A 13,440-nucleotide genomic window follows, 5' to 3' on the forward strand; every position below is an offset into this window, starting at 1 on the left:
CCAAGGTTCTTCGATGTGGTTTGTAATGGCCGCATCTCTTCAAGGACTCATGGGGCTTTTTGAAGTCATGCGACCGATGTCAAAGGGTTGGGAATATCTCCAAGAGGAATGAGATGCCTCAACAGCCCATTCTTGAGTTAGAGGTGTTCGATGTTTGGGGGATTGACTTCATGGGACCATTCCCATCTTCATATGGTAATCAATTCATTCTTGTGGCTGTGGACTATGTTTCTAAATGGGTTGAGGCCATTGCTTCCCCTACTAATGACCACAAAGTAGTGTTGAAGTTGTTCAACAAAATCATCTTCCCAAGGTTTGGCGTGCTTAAGGCTATGATAAGCAATAACGGATCTCATTTTGTTCACAACGCCTTCAAAAAGTTTTGAGGAAACATGGAGTGCATCAACGGTTCGGCCTTCCATATCATCCTCAATCGAGTGGCCAAGTCAAGGTCTCCAATCGTCAAATAAAGCTCATTCTTGAGAAGACGGTTGCAAGGAATAGAAAGGATTGGTCGGACAAGTTAGATGATGCACTTTGGGCTTATAAGACGACTTTCAAGACGTCTATTGGTACCACTCCATATCGCCTTGTCTATGGCAAATAATGCCATCTCCCTGTAGAGCTTGAACATCGTGCCTTGTGGGCCATCAAGAAGATAAATTTTGACTTAGCTAGTGCGGGGGAGAAGAGGTGGTTGGATCTTCATGAGCTAGAGGAACTTCGACTTGATGCTTACGATTGTGCTAGCACGTACAAATCTCGCTCCAAGGAGGTTCATGACAAGTTGATTGAGAAAAAGGAGTTTTGAGTAGGTGACAAAGTCCTCCTCTACAATTCAAGGATGAAGTTGTTCCCCGAAAAGCTCATGTAAAGATGGAGTGGACCATTCTTGGTGAAAGATGTTTTTGATAATGGTGCTATGGAGATTTTTCCTTTGAACTCCTCATCTTCATTTAAGGTTAATGGTCATCGGCTCAAGCAGTACTATGATAGAGTGTTTGTTGGACTTGTTCACAAAATGATTCTTTTTAAGCAACCTTGAGATGTTGGTGCACGTCGAGCTAACCACGTTAACCGAAAGCGCTTACGGGAGGCAACCCGGATTCTCATCTCATTTCTCTTTACATTCTTTTCTTTTATTTTTCCTTGATTAGTTTTTCATTTTTATTTTGAGTTGGTTTTGTGTTTGTTTTGTAGGTCGCCCATTATAATCACTTGTTGGAAAGAAGGGGTTTGATGAAGAGTTTAGAGTGCAGGGGAGAGGGCTCCCCGAGGGCTTGGAGAGACCTCGGGGGCCTCTTCACCTTTTTAAGGCATTTCAATCCAGGGACTTCCCGCGGTTGCCCCAGGGTCTCTCCGCGGGCGCGGGAAGTTTTAGAGAGGCCTCGGAAGTTTTGGAGAGGGCGCAGCCCTCATTTCAAGCTAAATTGAAGTTCAATCCAGGGAATTCCCGCGGTTGCCCCGCTGTCTCTCCGCGGGCGCGGGATGTTTTGGAGAGGGTGCGTCATGTCTGGAGAGGGCGCGGCCCTCAATTCAAGAAAATTTGGAAATTTTTATTCCAGGGACTTCCCGTGGTTGCCTCACGGTCTCTCCGCGGGCGCGGGAAGTTTTGGAGAGGGCGTGGCATTTTTGGAGAGGGCGCTGCCCCCCGTTAGGTAAAAAAGTTCCCAAAAATTCCAGGAGCTCTCCGCGGTTGTCCAGCGGTCTCTCCGCGGGCGCGAAAGAGTTGCCGCGGGCCCGACAGATTTGGAGAGGGCGTTGCGATCTGGGTTTGTTATACCCGGGCGCACCCTCTTCTCTCTCTTTCCTCTCTTATTTTCTCTTCTTCTCCTTATTTTTCCCCTTTCTCTCTCTACCTCCTCTCAAACCCTAACCCCAAAACATCAATTTTTCACCTATTTCTTCAATTTTCGCCTAAAATTTTCAAAAATTCTTCCATATTCCTCCATTTTCAACACTCCTACTCTTCTTTGTCGTGGTTTTTTCGGGAAATTTCGGGTCTTTGAAGTGCTTTGAGTTTAATTTGAGTCTCCAATCTTGGTATACTTCTAACCTTTGTAATATTTTTGTCAATTTCAATTGATTTCTTTACATTGGTTTTTTTACTTTTATTTTGAGCATGATTTTTGTGTTTTATGGTTGATTTATGGGAAATTTGGTATATTTGGGTGATTGTTACTTTTTCTTGTTGATTCATGATTATATTGATGATTGATTTTTGATATTGTTGTTTGTTGTTGGATTTTGGTTGCTGTGTTGATTGGAACAGGTACCTTGTAGTTTCTGGTGGTTTGGTTGGATTTGTAAGGAGGGTTGTGAGTAATTTTGGTGGTAGTTGTTTTGTTTGAGGGAATTTGTGTTGTTCTTGTGAATTGTGTGAATTTTGTCAAAATGGATTTGATAAGAAGAGTGAAAAGTAGCAACATGCGCTCAAACCAATCCCCCGGCCAATCTTCTCAAGGCAAATCCTCAAACCCTCAACCCCAACCGCATTCCACATCTCAAGATGATGCTCCTCCTCCTCCTCTACCCCCTCTCAAGTTTTGGAACCGGTCTAATCAAACCCCCATCTATAACAAAATGAAAGACCGGAAGTTTAGACCCTCCCGCAATTACTTTCGTGAGGACATGGCCAAGCTAGGAATTGAAAATGACCTTGACATCCTTCTAAACAACCTAAGCTAGAATGAGTTTATAAAGTCTTCCTCAAGAACCTATTTGGAGCCTTCCATTGAGTTTTTCTCCAAATTTGAGTTCAATAAGGTGGGGGAAACTGACTTTATTATTTCCTTCCTACTCTTCAATGTCAAACACACCATGAACCTAGCCGAGTTCAATGTAGCCCTTGGTTTCAACCCCAATGGTGATATCTTCGAGCCCCTTATCTCCCTAGTCCAAACTAAGTATAATGAGGTTTCTTGGTGGAAATCCATAGCCAACAGGAGGGAGTTTGATTCAAAGAAGTCCCTTGCTAGTGAGATTATCCATCCGGCCCTTAGGATCCTTCATAGAATTCTTGGGTATTCGATCTTTAATAAGCAAGATTTGGGGAAGTTACCTCGAGAGGAGATTATGGTGTTATGGATGGCTACCAAGCCGGAGTTAGGGTCAAGGATTAATTTTGGCTATATCTTCATGAATTGTTGTAAGGAGATAATGTATGGGGTCAAAACGGGGGAAATTCATTGTGGGGGCATGGTGACACGTCTTGTGTCGTATTTTAAGCAAAAGGGGTTCTTGAAGTCTTGCACTTTGGTTGGAAGGAGTGAATACGTGTGGATTAGTTTGAAACAATTTAACAATTTAACAAGATTTCCAAGGAGATTCTTATCTCCGAGAGATGGAGGCCATGAGAGCCAACATGGAGCGCATGCAATTAAGCATGCAAGGTATGTACTCAGACCACCAAACTTTGTCTTATCAAACTAGCGCCTTGTATGACGCTAGTGTGCGTAGGGGGGAGGTCACACCTCCAGTCAATTACCCTTATGTGCCGCCCCAACAAGGGCCGGTACCTTCATGGGGTGGTGACAACCTCCCTACGTACCCATATTGGCCCGGGGTTGAGGACCCCGATGTGCCATGGCGCGACTTCCCACCTTATGATTTTAGGGTCTCGGGGGGGAGTGATTATCGGGGTGATCCCGCATACTACTATGTTCACCCCCATCACCCCGAGCCCCTTGTTCAGCATGAGCCCTACGAGCAATTGACCCGATCCCAACTTGACCTATTCAAGGGTCACTATGGATTTACTCCCGGTTACACCGAAGGTTGGGATACGGGTGATGATGGTGCCGGCCCTAGTGGCCAATAGTCCCCTTATGCATTTTTGTTTCCCTTTTTGTTCTCCCCGTTCTCTATTTTGCATGTTTATAGGCATCGCGGTCGATGCCTTCATTTTGTGAGGGGGGAGGGTCAAAAAGGATGTTTTATGGTTGGTTTGGGGGAGCCACCTTGGCTCGGTGGGAAGTCCTTAATAGGGTTTTTGGTGGATTTTTGCTAATGGTCTCGTTGGTTTGTTGCTTGATGTTGTTTTGTTTCACTTCATGATGTTTTTGGGAGTTTCTTGAAAAAAAAAAAGAAATTTTTTTTTTTGATGATGATGGGTTTCTCTTGGTTTTTGTATATAGCTTGTGTCTAAGTGTTTTATCATTTGCTTTTGTTTGGAAGTTACTAACAATTTCATTTTGTATATATAGCCTTTTTCTTTAACTCACCTTGCTCGTAGCCTATGCTTTGGATTGCGGAGCCTTTTGAAGAAGCACGTTCCTACTCCTTGGGTACTTTAGTTTAGCACGGATGCTTGGTGAGGCCTTTCTTATTTTACCTCTTTATTTTACTTCTTTATTTTCCTGGTTGCTTAGATTAGGATTAGATTTAGGGGAAGTTGAACGGTTCGAGGATGTATGAATTTAACACCTAGTGTGTTTGGGGTCTTTGGCGATGTGGCCATTAGACCGCTTGTATGTCGATTCGGATAAACGTGTTATGATTGCATCTTTGCCCTTTTCCTCTTTCCTTTTCTTGTCCTTGTATAAGTTTTCCATCTTTTCTTTTCTTTTCTTTCCCTTTCTTTTATTCTTGTTTGTGTGCATAACTTTTTGAGGCTTTATTTTCACTCTTTCTCTTTTTGAAAATTAGACTTGTATGCAATGGAATTTTGCTTTTGAATAATAGTCTTCCTAGGTAATAATGGTATTCACGGTTTGAGATTACGTTTGGTTGATTCTAGGATAAAGCATGCTAAGATAGTTGTCTAGAACTAGGGGGATCATGAAACCGGATTCTATTCATTTGTGGCATGTTGGTAGTTGCTCCCTATCTTTGATTTGACAACCTTAGTGAGTTTTTGCTACAACCATGTGAGATGTATATTTGTTCAAGATTTCATCAAATTCTTGCATTAGCGGCATGGATCCTTGATTTTCGCAAACCTAATCTAGAATCTTAGCGTATGATTCCTAAGACCGTGACCGAACTACCTAGGGAGGACAAACGCAACTTTTCGGGGAGGTATTTTATTTTTCTAGGATAGTCCCTTTATGTTTACCTATTTTTTGGTTTAAGATGCATTTGCCTACTTGTTACCCCTTTGAACCTTTTTCCCTCTTTTCAAGCCGCATAATGAGATATCTTGAGCCTTTTGTTTCATTCTCCTTCTTTTTGGTTTTTGTGAAGCAAGGTTCAATGTTTGGTGATTGTGGTCTATGAAGTTGAAGTTTGGTTCGAATTGGTACGCATAATTGAGTTGTTTATATTTGGTAAATAATGGCAAATGCTTATGTAAAAGTCGTCCTTAGTAAAAGAGGCAAGGATGTTAATAAATGCATATTTGAAAAAAGCCGTCCGAATTGAAAAAAGGCAAGGACTAATGCTTTTAAGGAGTACGAAAAATTACAAACAAATTTATAAATGAGAAAATGCAAAAACAAAAAAAAAAAAAAAAAAAAAAAAAAAAAAAAAAAAAAAAACGGGAAAAACCATAAAAATTCAAGTGTCTTTCTCCTCTCTATGCATTGAGGACAATGTTTCTTTTAGCTTGGGGGGAAAAACATTTGCCCTTTTTGTTCTTATGTTTGTAGATTGTTGCTTGGAATAAGATTGGGGGTGTTAATACGTTTTTGTTTGGTGATTACTTAAGTTTGGTGTTGAGATTTGGCCGGTCTTTGCTTCACAATTTAGGATAACCACCAAATTTTAAATTTTAGCCTACCTTAACCCTTCTTGCCTTACGGTACAACCTTTGGGATGACCTTTGGACCTAGGAGTTGAGTCTTTCATCGGTGGAGGGAATCATGGGTTGTAGACTAAGGAAAGGGGATGCGAAATCAAGATGTACAGTAGCCCAAAATATTGATCTTTTTCCGGTTCCTTCGCGGAATCTATGAGATGCTCACTAAGGGGAGATATGAGATTAGTAAGGGAAAACGCGGTAAGACCGTTTGGGATGAAAGTGGAGTGTGATAACTAGTTCTTATGCTTAGCATATTTATGTTTCAATCAACCTTAGGTATCTTATAACGTGCATACCATAATTCACTTTAGAAAGGTTGTTATTTATTTGAATTATAGTCTCTTTGTAAAGTCCATTTCGTAAAGATTTTGTTTCCTTTTTCCTCTTTCTTCTCCTTTTATGGTTTGCCTCTTGGGGGTTTGGTGAAGAGTTATGGGTAAACTCTTAGGATACCCTTACGAGAGCATCACTCGTCCTCTAGGGCGATCTAGGGGTTTAAATGGCTTGTTGTAGATAAAAACAACCGTGATTCCTACGACAGTGAGTTTTAGTGTAAATTCTCGCCCCTCTTTTTTTCTTTTTGTTTTGAATAAGCCCTTCTTTTTCCTTTTTACCCTTTGTTTTGCGGGACGAGAAAAAGTCTAGCTTGGGGGAATTGCCCAAGTTGGGGTATTGGGAAAATCACTTGATTAAGAGTTGAAAAAGGCATCACCATTGCGAAAACCTTTGAACTCATTTAAACACTCAGGTTTTGGTCGGACCTTGCTAACTCCAAAGTAGCGGACCTAACAAGTCAGTGTTCGTCCTTTGTGGGTAGATGCCGTTGGAGGCTCGGTATTTTCGGAGCTAAAACTTTCAAGTAAGAGCCCATTAGGTTGGGCGAAGCACGCGTCAAAGGTAAATTCCGATTTTATCCTTTTGTGTTTATTTTTTATGCTTTATGGTTTTAATAATTGCGAGTGGTTCTTTGGGTCGGGGTCGTTTCCACGGTAAGTTGGACTTACCAAAATTCAACAATGGTATCAGAGCCACGCTTGTTTATTTTTAAAGCATAATATTTTTCAAGGTGATTTTTATGGCTTAATTTTTCTAGTTTAAGTTGCTAATTAAATTAGTAGATCGTATTATCTATTTTAACCTCGTATTTAAGCTACCTTCAGCCCCGAACCCAGATTTCGACTAAAAAATAGTGAATTTTTGGTGGAAAATGTGTTTTGGAAATGGTTTTACCCTTTCAAGATACGATTTTTAGCCAAAAAAGGACCTGAAATGCTATTTTCGAGGGTTATTTTTGTTTTTACAAATATTTTAAGTCTGTCTAACCTTGAAAATTAATTGCATATTTATGGTGGTTATGTAATTGTCCCAATACATATTTTATATGCAATTTTAAACCTCTTAAGGCATGATTACTTGGTAGTAATTTGTGCTTGAATGCTTGGTGTTATTTTTCACAGAATTGCAAACTAATTATATTAAGTGTGAAATTGTAGTTCTTTGAGGCTTCCAAGTATCAAAGATTCAATCTTTAATTATGTTAAGTAATTGAAACTTTATATTACTAAATTCCATGAATTTTTGCAAAACTTTGGTAATTTAATCATTTTTTAGTTGATTGGAGTCATAAAGTTTGAAACTTTGTGATAGAAAAATTGTTTATCTTCATATTGGAAGATATAATTTTTCAAGGATTCACAAGTATTAAAGTTGGAATCCTTATTAAATTTATGTTTATTTATCCAACTCCTTATTTTATCAAAATATCAAGGATAATTTAAATTAATTAAATTAATAGGGAGTTATTGCCCTATTATTTATGTTGCACCAAGTTAAACCAATTTAATTAAATAATGGTTCTTGAGAATTACTTTGGTTACATGCACTTTAAAAATTTTATTTAAGTTAGACATGTTTAATTTTTTTTTTTGTTTTTGCTCAAATGAATTAGTTCTAAAATTAATTAAGAATTAATTACAAAAGTCACGCAAAATTTTGGGATCAAAAACCCGAGGCTAATGGCACGCAAAATAAGCCATGCCCTGTGCGTGCAGCCAAGCCGTGGCTGGTGCGCACGGCCGCAAGCAGCAGCACGTCGACAGCAGCACAGCAGCAGCACGCTGCCATGTACATGCGTGCGTGTGTGTGTGCTGTGTTGCGTGGTGCTTGGAGCTGCTGTGGCGCGGGTGTGGGGGCATGAGCAAATGGTGCATTGCTTGGGACTTGGTAAATACGTCGTGTAATTAGGGGTATGCGTAGACGTTGCTTGCGAAGAAATGTAGTGCAATGAATTCGTTCAACATGGCCATCAAGGGCCACATTATTGATGTGTGAAAGTTCTGTGAGCGGTGTAACGCTTTGCGACATCGGCCCACTCCCACGTTCGTTGAGCATCAAACGATTGAGCGCAATGTGAGCACTCCATGTCTTAGTGCAGGCACTTAGACACTTTGGACTACGTATTTTTTCTAAAAAATTATCGTTTTAATTATTTTTAATCTAATTTGTTTTAATTCTTTTAATAATTTTGGAGGCTAGGCCTCGGTTTTGAGCAGCATTGGCAAAATTTATTTTGACTAATTTTGGGAATTACCGGCTTAATTAATTGGATTATTTAGGTTGGATGCGGAATTTAGTGGGAGCTTCAAATGTTAATTATGCTAATTTAAATAACCAATTAAAACAACTTTGTATAGTTTTAATTAGGGGTGCTAATTGGATTAACCACCATTAGTTACTAGTTCACGCGTGTTTTGGCATTGTTACTTGTTTATCGTTGTAAAATGCATGGGCTATTCACAAATATTAAATGGATGAATGGAATGTATATTCTCTCACAGGTTTTATGAAATGGCAACTAGTGGGTCTCGATTAGGATAGAAAATACGGACTACGATCTGTGATGTATTTTTGTAAATCAAAATACGGTCTGCGTACCATTGAGTATTTTTGTACCTTAATATTTAGATTAGTCCTAACCGTAGATACTAGTAGTTGCATTTAATTATGGTCAAGTCTTGAAGATAGAGGTTCTTGGAAGACATATCCTTGAAGTTGCAAATGAAGACCTTTTAAAGATTTGAAGATCTCAAGGGATCATGCTAGTTGCCAAATGCATCTATATTTATGTATTTCGATATCTATATATGTTTATGTATATGAATTATATGTTAGATGCATGTTTAGGATTTCGAATGTTGTGATGATTAATTAAGTTCACTTAAATCAACCAACATAGAAACCCTAGGTCCCTGAATATTAAGTAAAAACTTGTCGTTCCAAAACAACACTTACCAGCCGAACGAGGGTAGTGGTGGGCTATGCCAAAGCGAGGCATCACTACCTCTCCTAGGAGTGTAACGCATACCGGGTATTCAAGTTGGTTTTGGTTGTACTCAATGATATGAGTGATGGAGTCCTAACATGGCGTGGCAAAGTGAATAAATTGTTGAGAGAGAGCATTAGATGAGATAATTTATTCAACGAAGAGTAGCTTGGAGCCATTAGCAAAGCGTTGCTTACCTTAAGAGATTGAGTGTTAAGACAAGACAAAGCATGCTTAACCACTCTTTGTTTTTTTGGATCTTAGAACCGACTTATTCTCACCAAATTGGGGACAACTTTAAATGTGTGAATAAGACATTTTAAATAAGTTTGATTAAAAATGCATGAATTCAATATTAGTTAAATATCATGAATGGTTTTTCATTTCAAAATTCTATCAAATGTAGAATCACGTCTTCAACTATCGACAACAATCTTATGTTCCCAGAACTTCCCGAGAAGTTATCATTTAGCTTGAATTTGGTAAACTTCAAGGAATGGGAAGAGGAACTCCGTTTGACCCTCCGCAATTGCTACCTAGAGCATATCTTGGATATTCCAATCCCGAGTTTCTACTCAAAAGGGATTATGAGCGATATGGCTCATGAGGAGTGGAGTTATGATTGCAAGAGATTCTCTCGACTCATAGAAAACTCCATTCCGGGACAGTGGAAAAAGAAATTCTCCAACTATCTTCCGAATGTAATTCTCAAGGCTCTAGAAGATGTAGTCAATTTGAGGGTAACAAAGAGAGATAAGGGAAACTATGATGGACTTGTGGAAGAAGTGACTAGGTCATTGTCTAACATGAGGATCAAGCCACCGCAAGATGGATGTCTTATCAAAGAAAGGCAAGAAGTATGGGCTAGGGTCTATAGTGCAAGACTTAGACCCGGGATGCCACTTCAGGCCCTTGTGCAAAAGATGACAAGGTTATTTAACCATTTGGAACTGATTGGTAAACCGGTGGAGGATGAGCAAGCGGCTCATATGCTTTAAATATTATTCCACTCGAGGTATGTTGCAATTAAGATGCGACTTACCAACAATCGGAACAAAGTGTCCTACAAGGAAGTTGTCCAAGAGCTCCAGAAAATTTATTCTTGCAAGGCGGCTACGTTTGCTCTAAGGCTCAAGAAAAAGGAGTTCAAAAACAAGGCAAAGATGCGCCGCTTCTATTGTAGTAAGCAAGGCCACTGCAAAAGAGAATGTTGCGAGTATCTGGAAGATGAGGCAAGAGGAAAGATAGCCTCAATCTTAGGTATCATCCGCACACTTGAAAATAAGCAATTTATAAGGTATTAGATATCGGAAAATTTACTCATTTTTGCTCTTATTTCAGGAACAAAATGAGCGGTGTTTTTCAAGTGGTCATGAGAACACTAGTAGAAGATGAAGAAAATCTATCCAAAGAAAGCTCGTAATCTCATTTATTTTGTCTAAATTCTAAAACTTGTTAAGTTTTATCTACCATACTTTGATCTTGCGACGTTGGACGTCATTTTAAACCTTGATTACAAGACCTTTTGTTAAAATGTCTTGTTTATATTTATGGAAATTACACCTTTTGTGTGTTTAGACAAAATTGTTTATATTTATGGCTTGGCCACATTAACATCAAACGCATCAAGAGACTTCTAAAAGAAGGTGTTCTTGACTCTTTCGATTTAGAATCGTTTGAGAACTGCGAGGGATGTTTATTAGGCAAGATAATTAAGCAGCAATTCTCCAAGCAGGGAGAAAGGGCAGGAGACTTATTAGGTCTAATACACACTGATGTATGTGGACCAATGAGCTCAACCATAAGAAATGGACATCGATATTTTATCACCTTTATAGATGACTATAGTAGATATTGTTATGTCTACCTAATGTCTCATAAATTTGAATCGTTTGAAAAGTTCGAAGAATTTTAGAGTGAAGTTGAAAATCAACTTGGCAAGAAAATCAAAGCCCTTCGATCGAATTGAGGTGGTGAATACTTGAGCTAAGAATTTGATGACCATCTGAAAGAAAAGGGTATACTTTCATAATGGACACCTCCTAGAACTCCACAATGGAATGGAGTATCCGAAAGGAGAAATTGGACCTTGTTAGACATGGTACGATCAACAATGGGTATTAGTGATCTTCCTATCTCTTTCTGGGGACACGCACTTCTAACTGTGGCAATAACACTGAACGTGCACCATGAAAATCTGTAGAAAAACTCCATATGAATTATGAACAAAGAAACCTCCTAGGTTGTCTTTTCTAAAGATATGGGGATGCGAAGCATATGTCAAAAATTTGATTTCTGACAAACTTCATCCCAAATCTGACAAGGTTTACTTTGTGGGCTATCTAAAAGAAACCTAAGGGTATTACTTCTACAACAAATCGGGGAACAAAGTGTTTGCTGCTGGCGATGGTGTCTTTTTGGAGAAGGAACACCTTTCCAAGATGACCAGTGGGAGGAAAATCAAAATCGACGAAGTTCGTGAGGATGAGCAACAAAATCAGAATGACAGTCAAAGTGCTCAAACAGCATCTGTTGACGCAGGTCAAAATGATCATATGTGCAAAGTCAAACCAACAATGCAAATGCTCAATCCATTACCCTACATAGGTGTCACAGGGCGAGATCTCAACCGGATAAATATCTTGGTTTAGTATTAACCGAGATATCAGAGGAAATCTTGATTATAGATGGAGATGAACCGGTAACCTACAAGCAAGTGATGGCAAGCACCGACTCTACTAAATGGCATGAGGCCATGAGATCTGAAATGGATTCCATGTTTGAAAATCAAGTCTGGGACTTGGTTGACATACCCGAAGGATATAAACCTATCGGATGTAAGTGGATTTTCAAGATGAAAACCGAAAAAGATGGAAATGTATTCATTTACAAAGCTAGATTGGTGGAAAAAGGTTATAGACAAGTTCATGGTATTGATTACGATGAAACCTTTTCACCAGTCGCAATGCTTAAATCTGTTCGGATTCTCCTAGCGATTGCTGCATATTATTACTATGAAATATGGTTGATGGACGTCAAAAACGCCTTCTTAAATTGTGATTTGGAAGAAACTGTGTACATGACACAGCCTAAAGGTTTTGTCTACCAATACAATGCTGGGAAGGTGTTGGGAAGGTTTATAAGCTTAATAAGTCCATTTATAGACTAAAGCAAGCTAACAGAAGTTGGAATCTTCAATTTGATGAGGCTATCGGTAAGTTTGGTTTTATCAAGAATCCAGATGAATCTCGTGTTTACAAGAAGGTCAATGGGAGTGACATCGCCTTCTTAGTATTATATGTTGATGACATATTGCTTATTGGAAACAGCATTTCGTTGTCAGAGTCTTTAAAGGCCTGGCTTGGAAAATGTTTTTCAATTAAAGACTTAGGAGTGGCTCAATACATACTAGGCCTCAAGATCAATAGGGATAGATAAAAAAGGATGATTGGATTGAGTCAAAGTACTTATATTGATAAGGTACTTGCTCAATTTAGCATGGAGGGGTCAAAAGAGGTCACCTGCCAATGTCACATGGCATAACCCTGAGCAAGAAGTAGTGTCCACAAACACCTGATGAGCGGGAAAGAATGAATCTGATTTCATATGCTTTGCTTATTGGATCGATCATGTATGCCATGATATGTACTATGCCAGATGTATCGTATGCCTTGAGTGCTACGAGACGTTACCAATCAGATCCATGAGAGGCCCATTGGACTGCGGCCAAGAATATCCTAAAGTACCTGAAAAGGAACAAGGATAAATTCGTGGTGTATGGTGGTTTAGAGGAATTAGTTGTTGAAGGTTATACCGACGCAAACTTCCAGATAAACAAAGAACATTTCAAATCGCAATCTCGATATGTGTTTTGTTTAAATGGAAGAGCGTTCAGTTGGAAGAGTGCCAAGCAGAGTACAACTACAGATTCTACAACTAAAGCCGAGTACTTAGAAGCTGCTGAAGCGGCTAAGGAGGCTGTTTGGATTCGTAAGTTCATTGGTGAACTTGATGTTGTGCCCTCCATCAAGGGTCCAATAGCCCTCTATTGTGACAATAATGGAGCTATTGCTCAGGCCAGAGAGCCAAGGGAACATCATAAAGTCAAACATGTTAAATGGCGGTTTCACATGATTTGAGAATGGAAATCAGAAGGTGAAATCAGAATTTGCAAAGTTGGAACGGATGATAATGTAGCCGATCCACTTACTAAGCCTTTGCCTCAAGTGAAGCACAACAAGCACGTTGAGGCAATGGGAATCAGGCATGTAGGAGACTGGCTTTGATTTCCTTGTTTAGTGTTTTAGTTAAATTTTGAACATTTAATGTAAGACACTAAGAAAAATCATTCATTTTTTTGGAGTATTATAAATTTCAT

Source organism: Chenopodium quinoa, unplaced genomic scaffold (genome assembly GCF_001683475.1).
Source record: "Chenopodium quinoa cultivar QQ74 unplaced genomic scaffold, ASM168347v1, whole genome shotgun sequence".
Lineage (NCBI taxonomy): Eukaryota > Viridiplantae > Streptophyta > Magnoliopsida > Caryophyllales > Amaranthaceae > Chenopodium > Chenopodium quinoa.